This window comes from Dermacentor albipictus, chromosome 7 (genome assembly GCF_038994185.2).
Source record: "Dermacentor albipictus isolate Rhodes 1998 colony chromosome 7, USDA_Dalb.pri_finalv2, whole genome shotgun sequence".
Taxonomy (NCBI): Eukaryota; Metazoa; Arthropoda; class Arachnida; order Ixodida; family Ixodidae; genus Dermacentor; species Dermacentor albipictus.
In genome coordinates this window covers 137616740-137637114 of record NC_091827.1, presented here as the reverse complement: position 1 = coordinate 137637114, position 20375 = coordinate 137616740, and the positions used below count along the sequence as shown (strand labels likewise).

Here is a 20375-nt window from a genome sequence, read left to right as displayed (position 1 = left end):
CTTTTTTTACGTGTGTTTGTTTTTCGCTCGCGCCCTTCCCCCTGCTATTTTTGCACTGCGAGCGCCCGTATCCCCTCCAGCATCGTCGTGCCCCGCGACGCTCCAGAATGGTGCTAGAGAAGCAGATGCGCGTCTTTCCTGCGAGCAGCGCGAGATGGCGCTCGCCACGGCAACGCTTCTCTCGGCCTCCGCTTCTGTTGGACGCAAAGCCTGCGCTCGCCTGTTCCCAACTGCCCTGAGGCGGAAAGCACCGCTCGCCACACAGCGGGTGACGCGACTCGGCCGGCGATCGCTTCGCGTACGAGTTCCTCGTGGCGGCAGAGCGGCGCCCTTGACGTCGGGGGCCTGCTGTTGGGGATCGCCGAATCCTCCCGTTCGCCATCGTCGCTACCCGTGGTGAGCGACGTTCATGCTCGTGCTCTTTGTGCTTGTCGGACAGCACACTCGAGTGTTTGGCTAAGCACGGCCTCCATACCATCTCGATTTTGTTAGTTCCGAGATGTTTGATTCCAAGATATCTCCGCAACTACGAAAAACTCCAGCGCTCAATTAGACATAGCCAAGGGCGACGTCACACAGGAGCCTCCAGCTAACAGAGCCAAATTAACGATGAAATTAAAATTGTAATAAACATGTGCTGCGTGGAATGGACACCACAAATAAGAAAACGAACGCAACCGAGCTCTCTATTGTGTCCGTCTTCTTCATCCTGGTCACCATTGCGCGCACATGCTTATTATTCATCGTTATTAAAGATGACCAAGTAGCTGAACGCTACGCTGTTTTGAATATTGTAACCTTCCTAACCGCTACGTTAAGGAACTTACTCGGCGAAAACAAATTAGATTTTCTTCAGATGTAATCCTTGTGGTAACCATCACTGAGACTGAAGAGAAAAGGGCACGAACTGAAAACCAAACGTGCTGACCGGATACACGCACCCACAAGGTAAAGGGAAAATACTGTTTTCATATCTAATCAGGGCTTTGCTAACATATTCATTCGTCAAATGCTCCTTCTGGTGTGATCAACGTGAGGTAGGTATTGGGTAACGTTTTCGATGGATGCCTTGATGCAGGACTGGAGTGGAGCACGGCTTATGAAGCAAGACGATTCCAGTGAACAAAGAAGGAATAAAATAGAGTTCGTGTAGATATATAATGCGATACAGTGCGATGCGCATAGATGATGTCAATCTCATGAAGCGGTGAGTTACAAAACCTATAAAAAAGTGTAAGGTTGTGGTTTTTTCGGCACTTTTCGAGGATCACAATCTTTACTTTCTGACTTAAGTTTAGTGACACTAGTGTGGTAAGTGTAGTCAGAGTGAATCATTGCTGTCTGAATCTGTGTAGATTCCAGGGCTGTTGAAAGGTTCAGATTGGCGTAGGTACGAAACTACGTATGAGTACTCCATTTTGGGTGGATAAGCTTTAACCACTTTAGTAATGAGGCAACGATACGTAGACTGTGGCATATATGAATATATGATATAAGGCACAATTGGTGTTTATTCTAATACTGGAAATATGGGAGCATCAACGGACCTTATTACAGAACTTCACACCAAAGTTCATATAGGTGTTGACAGTGTATATTTCAGAGCCAGCGATAACGTGCTTAGCTGACAGGGTATACAGGTATAACTTAATCAACACACTACAATACTTTCAAGAGACTCAGGCCAGCCTGATTTTACAGTGTCTATTCGCGCACCTGTATAGCCGCGTCTGAAGTGCTTCTCAACCTTCTCCTGCTTCCCTTTCCACATCATGTACATAAGTGTACTTGTCTTGAGAAATAAATAAATTACCCAACCTCAACGTCCGAAATCTAAAGAAAAACTGTTCAGCCGGTTTTCATGCTATTAAGGTATTGCCAATCAAAGCCCTATGTGATTTATAATGTCAACTGTTATGCGACATAACACATTCTATTCTGTCTTTTCGAATATTTCCTGACATGTAAATTGCTTAGAATGACCGTATTGCAAACAGGAGGCAGAGATCAGGATTTCAATAATTACAGTTCTTTATCTATACGTTCGTGCTTTTCGAAAATTGCAGAGAAGGTGAGCCATTCAAGATTTGAAAATTATCTCAATAGGTGCAATTAGCTCTTAGGACATCAGTACGGGTTGCTGAAAGCCAAATTAACTGAAATGACGTTACCTTATATTAAGGAAAACTGATGTCTAATATAGAAAACCATTTATATACCTTAGGCATCTTCAAGAAGACATTTGATTCTGGTAAATATAGAATAGAACATAGAAACATAGAACAAAGAGAATGCTCTTTGCTAAGCTTCCGCGGTATGAAAGACGTTGTGCATCCTTTAGCTTGATTCGCAGCTAGCTGTCCAACGGACCGCAATTTTTATTAATTTATTTATTTAAGATACTTTCAATGCCTCAAAGCATTACAGAAAGCAGTGGGTGAACATAACAAAAAAGTTGTGCAAGATACAAAGACATATTCAACCTGACGTTTCATGAATGCGCTGTGTCTGTGTATCTGTTTCTTTCTACGTCCTTGTTTAGTCACGCTTATACACTCTACCATGGTTTCATGAATGCTGATTTTGAAGGTGTCGGTATGCAGAATGGCTGCACCGGTGACGGGAAGGTGGTTCCAATCTTTGCTTGTGCTATGGATGAATGCATTGCTCAAAGTTTAGTACGTGAAGACGGCACACCAATTTTGAAACAATGGGCAGAGCGAGATGATATGTATAGTGGTTGGGTGATAACGTGTTGTTTCAAGAAATGGTTGTGGTGGTAGATTTTATGGAAGAGCGAAAGACGGAAGCATCTACGCTGGAAAGAAAGTTCTGGCAAGTTAAGTGTTGTTTTCATTGAGGTAACGCTAGCATATCGGGAGTAGTTAGATAAGGTGAAATGCGCTGCACGATTTTGAATGGTTTCTATGCTGTTTATGAGTGTAATGTTAACAGGGTCCCAAATGGCGCATGAGTATTCTCGTTTGGAGCTAACTAATGTTTTGTAGAGAATTAGTCTCAGTGACGATGGTGCAGAAGATAGTTTCGGCGCTAATAGCCCAACATGCGATTGGCATTGCTACACATAATGTCGACATGAATCTGCCAAGAAAGGTTGCTGCTGATGCTTAGTCCAAGGTATTTGTACGATGAGACAACTGAGAGAGGGTTATTATTGATGGAATATGTATGCAGATTAGTAGTATTGGTACGCCGTGATACGCGCATGCATTTACATTTGCTTAAGTTAAACTTCATAGACCACTTGTTACACCATGACAAAACGTTAATAATATTGTCTTGAAGTTTACGAGAATATTGTCAATATTCTCACAGTCTGTAGTGTGTCAAGAAGAGGACGCTAATGGTGGCCCTGAAGATGACGAAGGAGAGATTAAGGTTTTCTCGCTGGTCTACGCTTGCTGGCTCCGCCATTAAAAACCATCTGCGAATAGCCGTACGCTTCTTCATTCCCGTAACATCATTGGTGTAGGTGCGGGGTAGTCACTTGTGCAAGACGAAGCTCCACAGCGGTCGTAACCTGGCCGCCACGTCATCCAAAGGTGAGTCCTCAACAACAGCCCCGTCGTCCCCAACGATGGTCATCCTGCCCCATCCTCGCGACCCTGGCAGGTTTTCCGGGATTGACGACGTTGACGTTGAGGAGTGGTTGCAAAATTACGAACGAGTCAGCGCACACAACAGGTGGGATAACACGCTTATTCTGGCTTACAAAATATTCTACCTAAAGAAAACAGCACGGGTTCGGTTCGAGACACACGAAGAGATTACAAGTTGGGACCAGTGCAAACAGAAGCTTAGAGATTTGTTCGGCAAGCTCGTCGGCCGCCAGCGTGCTGCTAAGAAGCATCCTGTGACCCGTGCACATACGTCCACGCTCTTTGCCGCAAGGTGGATAACAATATGGCAGTGGCAGACAAGCTCGGCCACATTTTACAAGGCTTTGCGGATGACGCGTTTAACCCGCTTGTTTGCTAGAACATAACAACGGTCAATGAGATCATTAACGAGTGTCGCTGCTTTGAAGACACGAGGAGCCGCCGCATAGTGCAGCAGTTTACGCGTCTACCCAGTACCGCAGCTTCATCGACGTGTGGGCATACAGATTACACCTGTAAAGCAAGTCTTACATATTATATCGCCTGTTTTAGCATACATTTACAACCTCTGTCTGACATCTGGGGTATTTCCTCACAAAATGTAGACAGCTAAAGTACTTGCACTGTTTAAAAAAGGCAATAAAACTGTCATATCTAATTACTGACCCATTTCTATACTTCCAGTATTTTCAAAGGGACTTGAAAAAATATTATTTCGACGTATTTCAGATTTGCTTGAAAAACATAACCTGTTCACTGACTGTCAATATGGTTTCCAAAAGAGACGGACAGACCAGATCGCGTTACAAGCACAACAGGAACTACTATTGCGAAATTTTGAAACCAGCTGCTCATGCTCGGGGTTCTTATCGACTTCAGTCAGGCATTTGACTCTATTAACCACGAACTTTTGTTGAAGAAGCTACAGTACTACGGTATTCGTGGTATTGCTTTGGATATAGTGAAATCTTTTTAAATCAGCGGAATCAACTCATTTAAGGTAATGGCATCTGCTCCCAATTCAAGCAAGTAACAGTTCGTGTTCTCCAAGGGAGCATATTGGACCCCCTTCTTTTCAATATATACGTAAATGACCTTGTTCTCGTCGATAGTGAACCTAAATACACAATCTATGCAGATGATACTACGGTCCTTTTCTTCATCGAACCACATTGTAAGCCTGGTTTCAACCGGAAACACTGTTCTTGCAAAAATACAGAAGTGGTCACAGGATAATGGCTTAAAAACTAACACTGACAAAACAAAAGCTATTTTATTTCAAACAAAAAATAAAGGTGTGCACATAGAAACCGACATTATGATAGATTCTTCAAGAATTGAGCTTGGTCGGTCAGCGAAGACGCTAGATGTGTTCTTTGACAGCCATATGTTATGGACAGATCACATCGACTTCCTTGGAGGAAAACTTTCGCAAGTCGCTCGGGCGCTCTACAGTTTAAAACCACTGCCACGTAATCAAACATAGTTTGTACAACGCTCTCTTCCTGAGTCGTGTACACTACGGCTGTCTCGTGTGGAGTACGACATCTGCTACAAACTTAAGCCGGTCATTCTTGCTTCGAAAGAAGGCAATACGTAGCATCTGTAATGCTCCAGTAGGCGCTCACACTGCACCTCTATTCAAAGAGTTGAAATTACTCACACTGCATTCTCTGTTATAGTTCAGACTGTTACTAGCCTATCTTAAAAAGTAAAACAAAGCCAGTCATACATCATGTCGTTAGTGCAATCAATTAGAAATAGAACAGAATACAGCACACGGTCACCTAAGCATTGGTATGTGCCGCATCTTCACACTAAGTATGCTCTTCAAATGTTACACCATCGCTTACCACGCCTGTTAAACATGCTTAAACGTAGTAACATAGATGTCATTTCTGGTCCTATATCGCGTCTGTATGAGTATTTCAGTGATTTTTTAACACGACTTAATTTGTTGTTTGTGACTGTTCCTGAGGTAGACTGTCGCTGCACCACTGCGTTTGATATTAGCCTTTGTCAACGGCGGAATCATGTATTATTATTTCCTTACAATGTTTATCTGGTTAGTAGTTCTATCACTGCTTTTGTTACTGTAGTGTACACTGCGGATTGCGTAGCTTTTTCTAATGGTTTGTGATGTTTTTTTTACATTGCATTTCTGTTTGCTGGCATAACGTATAAGCCAAGTTCTCATATTTTTGCTTATGTATTCTTTTGTCGGTCCTGAATCAGTGCCTGTGTGCCTGCTGCTGCTGCCGCCCTCAGATCGAATTTAAGGCCCTTCAAGTTTCTCCGAGTAACTTTTTCATTAAATCCCCCATAAATTTTATGTTTATGGAAATAAAGGCAAATGAAAAAGACAGTTGTCTACCGCGTGAGCCCACCTGCTCCGAGAACGTCGTACGTGTCGTCCGGCGAGAAATCGAAGCAGCGTCTCTTGCCACGCCACTGACGCAGTGGTTTAAAGATTCGCGGCCGTTCGTGTCTCTCATTCAGTCGGCCATTCGCCAAGAACTTGCCAATGTGGGTCTTCCCTCCATCTGCTCCGGCAACCATGCTCACTTCGCTTCACCTGCTGCCTTTGCCCCTGCTCACCGGAGCAAATATGTCCCATATCCGAACTATCTCAACCTACTGAATGGCACGCACATGATGATAGACCCATCTGCTTTTATTGTTGACGTGTGGGCCACATTTCTCGCAACTGGCGAAGTTCCTGGCCAGCCCACTCTTGACCAAGCTTTCCCGCCCACCGTCGCTCCCCAGTGAATCCTCGCCTACCTGCACTTTCCACCGCCGTTAAAGACACACCTGAGCCACTCAGGCTCGAGCTACTGCGTCTAGCCGCTCATCATCACCACACAGTCGCGGCTCCCGTTCGACCCATCTGCGTCGATTCCCGTCACCAGCTTAACGTCGGTGTTTTCCGACGGGAAACTAACTGGGCCAGCTCCTGGATGTGACGCTGGTCTAGCACCCCAGCCTGAAATTCCTCTGCTGACCCTGCCTCCTGATCGGAACCTTGTGGACGTGGACGTGGATTGTTTGCCCGTTACAGCACCCATCGACACTGGAGCGCAAATTTTGATCATGAGTGCGGAGCTTCGAACGCGCTTGAAGAAAGTACTCACATCTGCTCCGACTTGACCGCTCCGACTCGGCTGCTCCACGTCGTCGACGGTGGAACTGCGGCTGTGCTTGGAATCTGTACTGCACATGTGAGTGTCGCCGGCCACCACATGTCCGATTTGTTTAGTGTGTCACAACGTTGCCCTCATGATGTGGTCCTCGGACTAGACTTTTTCACCGTCCATTCTGCTCTTATTGACCGTTCAGCCGGTGTTGTGCAACTTGACCTACCCCTTCCCGTTGACCCTCCTGCCCAAGCTCCACTTCAGATAAAAAATGACGTACAGCCCAAAGGACAAGGACTGCGAGAGACGGCATACACAGCGCTGACTTCCAAAAAATTTTACTGCGTTGCCATATCGTGTGTATATATACAAGAGGGGGCATGCGCAGAAAATGAAAGGCAGTCACAAGGGGTGCTCTAACAGCAAGTCCCTGTGCTAAGAACATGATCACTTGAAAAAAACGAACATTCCGATTTCTATCTGTTGAGATACGTGACTTCACTAGGGGTCAGCGCGATAGAGGGGGCGCGAATGCACACACTACCAAGTTTTCTGATGAAATCAGGGGTGCTATGCAGGATGCGTCGAGTTTGGCGAAACTCGGGATCTTCACGAGCTCTGGCGACACCCCAAGATGAAAGCACGAATGGTACCGAGACACAGTTTATCTTTCGACAAGCCTCCAGTTTCATTGGTTTATCTAGATTCACTCTGGCTGGCTATCATTCCTTGGGCGTTGCCTTCTGGGCGGTCGACAAACTGGGGCTCACGTGATCATACCGTCGGTGCATGGTCATGCCTTCTTTCACTTGTTTGTCGTTCCACCGAGTGCATTACATGCAGAAGCAAGTTGTAAAACAAATGCATTTAGTACAATATTATTAGTTACTTTAACGTGGTTTAGAAGCATTTTGAAGCTTACGAGATGTGCACTGAATGCGTCTTAGACTAATTTGTAATTTAGTACGCTTCGCATTATACCACGAGGGAGCGCTGTAGTGGCGTCATCACATCCATTCACCGGGCAAGCATGGCGGCTAAGCATCAGAGAGGCTCAGTGTAAACAAACCCGTACAACGAGCTTGCAGTGCGCGACGTAGTGATCAGGCTCGACGAAGGCCACTATTTCTTGGATAGTTCTGTTCCTCCGTGGGCAATCTTCCCGTGCACCCGGTAAGACTGCCAATAGCTTCGGCGATTTTACAGATCGCAACGCGCACCTACTGTTCACGGCGAAGTGCTGAAGAAACAACTTGTCCGGTGCTGCTTCTGCGAGTGCGCTGAGTTCCTCCACTCTGCGTGACTGCGAGCGTCACGAACATTACATAGTGTGGGCATAAGGTAGACATCCTATATAGTAGCTACGATGCGACGAGGTGGTACCGACGATGGATCTCGCTACCAACACAGTGAAGGAGACTTCGACAAACTGCAGATAAGTATATTTCTACTGTTTCATATTTAGCATAATAAGAGTGCACGGATTAAGTCACTTTCGTAGTAACGAACTGAATGTCCAGCAGTTTAAAGAAGGCAGTGAGAACCAATGAGTGTTCGTGCTTTTACGTGCAAGTGGGCCCGCGAAAATATGGAATAGATGAAGGTAACCTTCACTAACTTGGTGAGGCAACAGAAATTCATGAGTGACATTAGGCTAGAAAATTTATGGAAGAGTATCTTTATCCAAGTGAAATATCAATAGCAAGTACTGATATAAAGCAGGAAACTTATACAAAAATTTCATGGGTTGAACAGCACATGGAAGGCATTACCGAATCGTGATCGCCACGTTACCGATATCCTTGAAAAAAGTCTAGAATCATTGCATTCCACCGGTTATGCAATATGGGACATAAACCTGGAGGTTAACAAAGAAACTTGAGATGTCAAGGACTGTGTAGAAAGCGAAGTAACAAAAATTGTTGCAGATAGCATTAAGGCAGGAAGACAGTGGCATAGTAAACCGTGGCAACTGATATGCTAGTTGAGATTAAAAAAGAAAGGAATCGGCAGGCAGGCCATGCACGTATTCGATCACTTGTTGCCAATTCATATCAGGTGATTACATAAGCATTACAGAATGAATGTCAAGGAGAGAGAACTACAGCCAACGATGGTAGAAAATTGCGTAATGGGACAAGAATATGATGTTTGTAGGCATAGGATGCAATCAGCTCGTATAAGACGGGATTGTAGAGTGAGGCATTTGTTTTGCAGCGAACAAAAATAGGTTTGTGGTGCTGACAGTAGAGACTCGTGAAGGTGCAGGGCCACCTCAGCTGCTGGCACACTAATCAACATGACAATTGGCTGTGAAAAAGAAAACCCCAGTTTTGAAAAATAAAGCAATGTTGTCCCAACGCATTGTTTTACTAAGCATACTACACTAGAGGCTTCCACATTTAAGGGCACTTAGTACTAATAGTGCAACGAGCATTTTTCTTTGTAAATAATGGTTTGTATGTGGCTGATTCATTCCAATACACTTTTTTGCAGCAAAACATTCTGCTGCTGGAGCCACTCAACCGCCTGGTGGCAGTAGGCGAGCGCCAGGCACGTGCTCTTGAGAGTGTGGCAAAGGTCCAGAGGGCTGCTCCGCAACAGTAGTATCGGTGCCCTCACTGCTGTCCTGTCGAGCCCACAGAAGGCACCTTATAAAGGAGCTTTCAGTTTAATATTTTGTTTATTATTCAACAACATGAATAAAATTATTGCAGTAAACATTGTGCTGTGCATATTAGGAGACTTATAACATGCACTTTGTGTCCCTTCAAAATAGGCAAAAACGTAAGACAACCTGTGCCACTCTTGGACCATGTAAATAAAAAATACACTAATGCAGCATACACGTCATCATGCTGTTTGTTCTTTCTATGTGCAAGAATACAGTGCGTGTTCATTAGCCACAAGATGAACGGTGTGTGTAATTCACAATGAAGAAAGGAAACAGCAGGAGCTTAATAATGCTATCACCTATAGACTGTGCATATGACTCCAACACTCCCCGATTCAAATGTGCCATTACATGCATGTTCGATACCACATATTCTTTAACATTGTCTTATAATTGCATGTACCATATTTCACACATCTTAAGCCCTTGCATAGCACACTTCTGATGTGTCCATTTCATAGGCCAAATAATTGTACACTTTGTCCTTTTGTGTTGTATGAAAAGCAGCATCCTTTACAGTAGGATAAAACTTCAGAAGACAGGAGAGGCCCCACCCAGATGACCAAAGCGCAGCAGCCGATTGCCTACACGTCTAAAGGAATAGTCCCTCTCCAATGAGCCATATTAGTCTGTCTGGCGGCACAATATCAGTCTCGAGCGCGTGCCCATTGGTGCAGGCTTGTATTCACCTGCCTTAAAGTGCAGATTCCGCAGCCTCCTAAAGTTGTATCCGACTATAGAAACACGTAATGCCTTGCACCAGTTGCATAGACTTCTGCAATTTGATAGCACACAATGATCAGGAGCAGAAATCTATAAAGGCATCCAAGCAAAGCTGGCTGACCACACTTCCATTATGAGGGGCTGAAAAAGGTCTCGCCAAATATTCCCATGACGTCCTTGAAAAAGAGGTGGTGTTTGGCACTTCTTTAGAATCAAAAACAGATTACACTGAATGTTGTGTAGCACGTCAAAACAAACTGAGCTTGGTTATTTGCACAGCATGTAATGGGAGGTCGAGCTTCACATAGGAAACAAACTGCTCTGTCCAGTACAATTTTGAGCCCGGTATGGCGCCTATTATGGCACCGGTATGGCACCTATTATGTCAACAGTGTCTATATACAAATTACACTTTTCACAGGCCATTGATTTCACCATTATTTTTGTGTGATGGTTCTTTCAATCAGCGCTTGTATAACATGAGCAGTTGGATTTGAAAGCAAAGCTTTGTTTGCAAACCTTCCGACTTCCATAAGTGTGTGGCAAGGCACTGGCATGTTGTCGAATAGCTCACACTTCCTCGGTCCTGCACCAAAGAAGCCCAATGCTCTATTTTAAGTTGGATCGCACAACAATTCAACGGCACACAAAGAAGTGTAACACACACAGCAAAGCATTCTGCTGTGTGTATTTCTCTTTGTGTCCCGTCGAATTGTTGTGCAATTAAACTTCAAGCTTCTATACCAATACACCGTCTTCAACCTCACCAATGCTCTAGTTATTAGGCCACAATGGTGCACATCTTTGAAATTTCCCAACACAAATTAGTTCTGCGAAAAATCACAAATGTTAAATTTTGCAGCACAGCTGTATGTATGAACGTGCCATATTCTTTACCACTAAACTCACAGGAATCAAAGAGGCAAGCATTAACCAGCCTTGCTGCTGCCGTTACCATTATCATCATGACACCAATGGAAAGACAGTGCCACGTTTCAGTAAAGGGAGTGCTGGAGGGAAAGGTGTGACAGCGAGGGCTTACAATAAAAATAACAGTTACGAGACATGTTCAATGCCAATATATGCTGCATGTCGCTCAGTCTACTTTGGCAATGCGGCAAGTGTTTACTCGTTTGGGCATATCACGTTTTGTGTAATCGTTGCTCTAAACCTGTACAAATGGTCTATTTGCTCTGCAAGTTTTATTTTTATCATGGTAGGTTAAAGACCCACTTTTCATTGGCATCTGCACCACATTTCTCCCGATATGTAATAATGCCTTGGTGGTTCATGACATCTTCACGTACAGAGAGTTCTGCAGAGTATCGGATGTGCATTGTTCTAATGCTAAAGAATTAGAGCCCCATTATGAGACGAAAATATACAATTTATCCATCCAGAGTAACGCCGCCCCCCCCCCAAAAAAAAGATGCACTGAACCTCTGGCACATGCATCGACAGCGAACAGAGCAAACAATCTGAAGTATTTTCTTCATGCAAGCCAACACACTAAGATTCTCAATGCATTTTCATTTCGCCACAAATGCATAGGCACAACCGGCTTGGCGCAACATCCACATCTCGCGCTGCAACAAATTGTGCAATGCCTCGCTGTTTCATAGTGCGGCCGATAGATTACGCATGACCAAAATTCAGTATTGTGCATACTTAGTAACTTCACCAATGAAGAACCCCAAGTTGTTTATGAGATTAGGATTCATAGGTTACTTCGCACAATTAGTGATATCCATTTATCTATTTATACTTAACCCCTTTCCCAAGAAAGTGAGCCATTTGGAAGGCACCCTGACAGATAAGTAGAACAATCGACAAAAAGTGATCAACCAGCGAAAAAGTCTGTTAATCACAGTAACGCTGACATTGAAGGCGCCTTAATTCCTACGTACGTTCCGTCGACACACCCGACTACGTTCGTAATGTTCCCACGAAGTGGGAAGCATTCTTTTATATATGCCCGCTCCGCCGCAGTATTCTGGAAAGCTAGCCACCGCTTACGCACTGCCGCATCGATAAGCGCGTCATACACATCTCTGACACAGTGGCTAACAGTAGTTTGATGGCGTCCGATGTAACGCTCGGCGCCGACGCTTCCCTGAAAACTCCCAGTCCCGTAGAAACGGAGGGCACAGATGACTTTCTCTACGACGGTGAGCGAATGAAGCCCGCCACGCTGTCTCCGCAGACGAGAGTCTTCGCCTAGCTCGTCACACAGCCAGCACACTGATGTCTTCGACAGGCGAAAATGACGCTGAAACTCCCCGTCGGTCATGCAGGTGAACGGGTCCGGACGGTCATACTGACGCTTGCTACCGCTGGATGCAATGAAACAGGCTGCTGCTGCCGCCGCCATGTTCCCGAGTTGAACTCGGAGGGGGTTTCGCGATGTACGAGTTTAGCACGAGTTCGCCTGTCAATCAAAACCAGAGGTCACGCCCCGCGCGAGGCATGTAACTATTGCGCGCGCACCCACTACAGTTGGGCCACGCCCAACTTATCTTCCGGCAACAGCGACGCGGTGTCGAGCTGAGAGGCATCAACAATCTTGACCGCCGACATAAAACACGCACAACGCACTGTCATCGGTGATGTACTGAGCACCACTATCGAAAACAAAGCGTTGACTGTCGCTGGCATACATCCTCTCGGGCTGAGATGGCCGCACAACACGGTTTCACTGCCTGCATTGCGGCGCGTAGCGCACAGTAAATAATTATCGGCACGTCACTGTAGGTGCTTGCAAGGCGTCGAGGCGTCGAGGGGGACGACGATGCTGAGGAGTGCTTATTGCGGCATTCGTTTCAGATGGCTGCTCTGTCATCGGTGATGAAACGGAGCCACAACGTCGTGAACACGATCAGCGTCCGAGAATCGCTCGCTCTTCTAGGCCCAGTGCAATGGCATTTCTTCATCACAGGCACTGCGCACTCAACAGTTCCAACACCTCTCTCCGTTCGAAATCTGATTTCATAAATGCACACAAGAGCCCTCACCTGCCAAAATGCGAGTGCTGCGGTGTCGTTACGATATCCATCTACGATCGCTGCTGGCTCCAGCAGAGGTAATCCGCAAGCACCTTCGACTGCACAACACACTCATATACTGCGTACATGCGCTCAGAGGCGCCTTCACTGGGCAAGCGATGACAAGCGATGAATTCTGTCGCTGGGGAAGCACGCACGTTTCGCAATGTATCGCAGAGGCTTCGCGCACAAAGATAAACTGGTACATTTTCACTGAACTGCGTCACTACGCACTCTAAAATAACATACCGCCATTTTACAGCGACAGCGGTTGTGTCGTTTTTAGTCGGTAAAGCGGGGGCCTTAAAGCCTAGTGAAGCGCCTGCGATGAACAGCCGTACCGCGGCGCTGCGTTTCTATTCTCCTAATAGAGAAAGAGTGGCCATGACCCTCCATGGATCATGACCGACTTTATTGAGAATAGCACTGCAGCGCCCCTAGGCGACTTATCACCGTATGAACGCCCTCGTGCGTGCGACCCGCTTCAATGTACCGCTTCTAAGCTTTCGCCTCCCTGTCGCCACTCACGGCAAGAAGTGCAAAATTTAATAATTTGCTCGATCTCCGTTTGTCATCACAAATTTCTAGCATTGAAAACGAAAAACAGATACCTAAAGAAATAAAAATGTGCGTTATTTTATTTGTCGTATTTTAACGTATTCGTTTGAGTGAAAGTGTAGGTGCAAGAATGCGCCGCATGTACCCCAATCGCATTCGATGGAGGATAGATAGATAGCGCCCGAAAGATGAGGCACGCCCTTGACGCGCCCGGGAAAGGCGTGGCAAACGGCTCACGGCAAGTGTGCTGACAGACAGCGGGGCAGTCACGGTATCGCTAAGTTGCGATAATCCGTTGATAACAATACGCGGCGCTGGCGCGTTTCGTTGTGCAGCCTTCTGCGCTTGAAACGTGGAAGCAGCGTGCCGCGCAGGGTGCGCTCATGTTGTCATACGCGACTTCTTGTCTACATAGTTTTTTGCCTGCACCTTCGGCCCGTTCCGCGCTATCTCCGTTCACTGACTGCCGTCGAGCAAACTCGGGCAAAACTCGGGTGAACGAGAAACTCGACGCATCCTGCATAGCACCCCAGCTTCCATGATTTCCCGGGTGAGCTGGGAGCTGAGTCTCGCAACAACTTCCGTAGCTTCAAAGGGCACGCAGCCGCAGTCCCGGCAATGGAAACTCAAGTGGCCTTGAACAGTGTTATGGACGCTTTTTTGTTACTCGTACTGTTGGCCTGCCGGCTGCTACAGGGTGGTTCAAAGCAGAACTTCAACAATTAGTACAATACATGGTAATACAATAATACATATAGCACAAAAATAAAACAAGTCAATAGCAGTATTTCGGCAATTAGCACAGTACATGAAGGCAGTACATGAACAGTGTTTTAATAGGTCAACATAAGGGAACAAGGAAGATACATAAGTGAAATATTCTACAGATACTCCGATCAATATGACTATAAATGCAGTGTTAGTAAACGAAGTCATCCCCCCCCCTAAAAAAGCACGTATACGTGCGTGCATCTTTCAATATTGCTTTAAGTTTTTCTCAAATTCTTCCGCACTGATGCTTTCTCGTGTTAACACCGGTAATTCATTCTATTCTTTAATGGTTCTTGGGAAGAAAGAAAATGCGTAAGCGTTAATGTGCATCTGAGGTACTTGAAAAGTATTATATTTCCTTTTCCGTAGTGTTCTACCTTGTGCTTTCAAATACTACTTGCTATTGATGTTGAATTTGTTTTAGTGAGAAGAAAAAAGAACTTTAACCTAGCTATGCGCCTGCGTTCAGCGAGCGTAGGCAAGTTCAGCAAACCGAGCATTTCGGCGACTGAATCTGTGCGAGAATAACGCGATAGAATAAACCTTGCTGCTCGACGTTGAACTGTTTCGAGTCTCTCAATTAACCCTGACTGATAAGAGTTCCAGATTATGCTGGCATATTTTAACATCGGTCGAACGTACGTTAAATAAGCTGTTAGTTTTACTGACTGTGAGGCTAACTGCAATTTCCGTTGAAAGAATCAAAGCTTCTTTTCCGCAGTTTGGCATACTTTTGTAACATGGTTCGACCAGCTTAAATTCGCAGATATATGTATGCCTAAGTATTTCAGCACATCAGCCGTGGAAAGCACAGGAAAATTCACTGTGTAATTAAAATCAAAAATATCATTTATCTTATTCGTTATGCGCAATACCACAGTATTATTCTCATTTATTTTCATTTTCCATCTGTCGCACCATTTTTCTATAGCCCTAAGAGCGTCACTAAGTAATTTCTGATCTTCTGTGCTATTAATTTCTTCGTATAGCAAGCAATCATTGGCTAAAGTCGCACCATGATACCTTCGTCAATTGCAGAGGAAATGTCGTTAATATATACTAAAAATAGTATAGGACCGAACACAGACCCCTATGGGACACCAGACGTTACGTTCAACGGTTTTTACTTGTAGTGTTCCACTTCTACGTATTGGGTTCTGCCCCGGAGGTACGCGGTTATCCATTTTACTATTTTCGCGTTTATTACCATATTAGTCATTTTCACCATCAATTCTGCATGTACCACTCTGTCGAATGCTTTCGACAGATCCAGACAGATGGCATCTATCTGTTTCTTATTGTTTAATGCGCTGGCAAACTCATAGATTGTTCCAAGAAGCTGTGTTGTTGTGGAAAGGCCCTGTCGGAATCCGTGTTGGTTGGGAAATAATGAGTTCGCATTTTCGATGTACGTGTAAATTGACTTGGCTACAAATTTTCTAGGAGCTTGCAGCAAACGCAGGTCAGCGATATTGGACGATAATTTTCAATTACCTTTCTATCTCCAGATTTGTGCACAGGTATAACCTTTGCCGTAAGCCAGTCATCAGGGACTCCGCCTTCCGCAAGTGACGCGTCAAACATAATTTTTAAATAATGCGCAACCCATTCCGCATACCTGCGCAGACATGCGTTCTGTATGTCATCGGGGCCTACCGATTTTTTGACGTCAATGTTTAGTAGAAGAACTACAGTTCCCTCATACGAGACTTCAATGTCTGGCATCTCTTCCGAGCGAAGCGATGAGGCGAGTATGGATTCAGTACTGGATTGGGATGGAGCACAAAACACAGACTCGAAGAACTCGTAAGAAGAAGCAATCACTGCAGGATCAGTAACTACAGTGTTATCAACTACAATGCTATGCGACTCGTTGTCATTTTTCGAAATATGACGCCAAAATTTATCGGGAGACGACCTCTAGAAATCTGTCAATGTTTCTTTGCAATATTTACTTTTGGCTTCAGTGATCATGGAATGCAGTTGTGCAGACAACTCAAGTTATTTTTGCGGGGTCTTTTGTTACTTTCCGTCTCTGGCGGCTTATTCGACGTTTTAGTTGGATGATTTCTCTGTTGATCAGAGGGTTCCGTTTAGTTTTCTTTCTTTTACGAGCCGCAGAAATTTGCTAATACAATGGAAAATAATATGCTTGAATGATCGCCACATACTATTGATATCACCTTGGGAATCAAAATTGTCCAGTGCAAATGACAAGTAGTCAATAATACTTGTGTCATCAGCTTCCAAAAAATTTGGACCATATTATTACAATATCATCGAGCGATGCTCAAGAGACGAGCCGCCGCGAGATTGACGAAGAAGTTGGTCGGTGCCCTTGGCACGAGCGAGTGTCAGCCTGGATGCCTGGCTCCAGTGTAAATAGCGTGTAAATAGCATCTTTTGTCTGTGTCTTTCAACACGTAACATTTCTGGTGGAGGTCAGCGATCCTCGTCCTCACCGCGGAACTCCGAAGTGGTCGGCACACCCAGCTTGTCACCATGCCTCCCGGTGACGAGTCCGCCTCTGCAACGGCTTCGGCTTGTGCGACTACTCCAATCGTCACGGTTGCCCAACACCGTGACCCAGGTGTGTTCTCTGGCCTGGAGGGACAGGATGTCGACGACTGGATCAAGCTGTATGAACACGCCTTTGCTAATAACAGGTGGGACCCTAACGATTATGCTCGCCAATGTCATCTTTTATCTCGGCGGCACCCCACGCGTGTGGCACCAAACGCATGATGACGAAATAACCAGTTGGCACAGTTTCAAAGAAAAGCTACGGGAACTGTTCGGCGACCCCATTGGGCGCAAGGCTGCCGCGAGAAAGGCTCTTGCGTCTCGTGTTCAGTCATCTACAGAGCCATACGTTTCCTACATCCTCGACGTCTTGTCTTTATGCCGTAAAGCTGACGATAATATGTCCGAAGCAGATAAAGTGGCACATGTGCTAAAAGGCATCGCCGACGACGCTTTCAATTTGCTTGTTTTCGGCAACGTCTCGACTACAGACTCCATTAAAAAAGAATGCCGTCGCCTTGAACAGGCTAAGAGCCACCGTATCTCACACCACATTGCGCGGCTACCCAACACGGCTGCTACGTCGACATGTGAAGGTCGACCGCGTCAGACCACCACCTGTGACGACGTCACCCGTATTGTTCGCCGCGAACTCTAGACCACCTGTTCGCCAGCCTTCTCTACGACGCCTTCCACCAACCATCGCGATGATTCAGGCTGTCGTCAGACAGGAATTTGCAAACACGGGTCTGAGCACCGCGTGTTCCACGTCTCGGCACAGCGTTCCTCAGTTATCTAGCGGCCCTCCTCGTCCCCGGCAGTCCTTTTCTGCCACATCTCGCCGCAACCCGTCCGAATGGCGTACCCCTGATGACAAGCCAATCTGCTTCCACTGCTGTCACATCGGCCACGTCGCCCGTCACTGCCGAAACCGATGGCCACCACCTCCTCGGACTTAAGCCGCCACTTATTCCCGCACCTTTGGACCTTCTGTACCCTATGCCACCCGCCATGAACCCACTATCGCTGATGCCTTTGCTCCGAACCTTCGTTACAGCCGCTCGCCCTCACCTCGACGCCAGCAGTCTCGTTCGCCGCGACCTCGCCGCTTCTCTTCGCCGCCTATCGCCTCCTGGATCCAGCCGGAAAACGAGGCACTGCAGCTTCTGGAGGTGAAGCTGCGTTGTCGATCCTGCCCTCAAATCCTCTGCTCACGTTACCTACTAACCGAAACCTTCTTGACGTTGACGTTGAGGGCTATCTTGTCACGGCACTCATCGATACAAGAGCACATCTTTCTATTATGAGTGCTGCCTTCCGATGACGACTGACCAAGCTCCTCATCCCAGCGTTGGCACGCGTCGTCCGCGTTGCGGATGGTGGCATTGTGCCTATCATTGACATGTGTACGGCACATGTCAGCATCGCCGGCCGCCACATTCCTGTCCTCTTCACCGTAACTGCTCAATGCCCCCACGACCTCATTCTCAGCCTCGATTTTCTTTACGGTGATTCTGCTCTTATTGAGTGCTCTTCCAGTACCCTTCGCCTTAAGTTGCCAATGCTCGCAGAACCTTCTGACGCACCACACTGCCGCCTACGATCCACCGGCTTTCTTCGTCTGCCGCCAAAGTCCATAGCCTACATTGAACTGTTGTCTTTTCCACCAGTTCCTGATGGCGAGTACATCCTCACTCCTCTGCCCGACATCCCAATACAATATGACGTCCCCGTGCGTCACAGTGTACTTACTATTACTGCGAACCACACTCGCGTGCCTGTCTGTAACTTTGGATTGGCAAAGCAAATTCTACCGCAAGTTATTTGCCTTGCCACCATTGATTGTCTCGGCGGCCAATACGTGGCAGCGTTATCGACCGATGGTTCTCGCGAGCTTAGCAAACCCCTCGCGCCAGACTCGGGCGTTGATACCAACATAAAGAAAATGGTTGCGACGGATCTGTCCTCTATGCAGGCTGAAGACCTTTGCGAAGTATTATCGTCCTACCGCGATATTTTCGACTTCAACGATTGCCCTTTAGACCAGACACTCGAGGTCAAGCATAAGATTCTTACTGGCGGTGCTGCGCCTATTCACCGACGACGGTATCGAGTTTCTGTGTCGGAATGCCGAGTAATTCAAGAAGAAGTGAACAAAATGCTCGTTAAAACATCATTGAGCCTTCATCGAGTCCCTGGGCGTCGCCTGTGGTGTTGGTTAAGAAGGACGGCACGTGGCGCTTCTGTGTTGACTACCGCCATTTGAACAACATTACTAAGAAGGACGTCTACCCGCTCCCACGTATAGACGACGCCCTTGAGCGCCTGCACGGTTCCAGATATTTCTCGTCTATTGATCTTCGTTCGGGATATTGGCAGATTGCTGTTGACGACAGAGAAAAAACCGCGTTCATCACACCTGATGGCCTATACCAATTTAAAGTAATGCCGTGTGGATTATGCAACGCCCCTTCCACTTTTGAGCGCATGATGGACTCCTTGCTCCGAGGTTTAAAATGGTCCACATGCCTCTGCTACCTCGACGACGTCGTCGTCTTCTCGCCAGCGGTCGACACTCACCTTGAGCGTCTCACAACTATACTTGATGTATTGCGAAAGGGGAAGCTGCAACTTAACTTGTCCAAATGTCGTTTTGGCCCCCCACAAATTACTCTTCTGGGCCATCTCGTTGACGCTTCCGAAGTACAGCCTGATCCCGACAAAACTCGCGCTGTCCGAGAGTTTCCGGTTCCGAAGACAGCCGCAGACGTTCGAAGTTTTGTAGGGCTGTGCTCGTACTTTCGTCGTTTTGTTCGAGATTTTCCCACAATTGCTAGGCCCCTAACTAATCTTTTCAAGCAAGGCGTACAATTCTCGTGGGGTACTACAGAAGCCGCCGCGTTCTCTCGTCTCGTCACTCTTCTAACCTCACCACCCATTCTCGCCCACTTCGACCCTGATGCCCCTACAGAATTACGTACAGATGTCAGCGGTCATGGCATAGGTGGCGTCTTAGCCCAGTGTCAGCGTGGCATAGATCGCACTATTGCTTATGCGAGCCGCCTCCTAGCACCATCGGAGCGACACTATTCCATTCCGGAACGCGAATGCCTTGCTGTTGTCTGGGCGGTTGCGAAGTTCCATCCTTACCTTTACGGTCGCCCTTTTTCCGTAGTCACTAACCATCATGCTTACTGCTGGCTCTCATCGCTAAAAGATCCCACAGGTCGGCTTGGTCGATGTGCTTTGATGCTACAGGAATTTTCATATTCCGTGGTGTGCAACTCTGGCCGCCTGAACCAAGACGCTGACAGTTTGTCGCGTTACC

At 46.4% G+C, this 20375-nt stretch overlaps 1 protein-coding gene across 2 annotated transcripts in view; it reads left to right on the top strand.

Annotated features, from left to right (window-relative positions):
* The first annotated feature begins 255 nt into the window (after positions 1-255).
* The window catches only part of LOC135897809 (sarcospan-like), a 297173-nt gene continuing 277053 nt past the window's right edge, over positions 256-20375 (top strand). For both annotated transcript variants that reach the window (XM_065426514.2, XM_065426511.2), the window contains exon 1: positions 256-396. The gene's annotated coding sequence lies outside the window, so the exon portion shown is untranslated. The remainder of the gene's footprint in view (positions 397-20375) is intronic.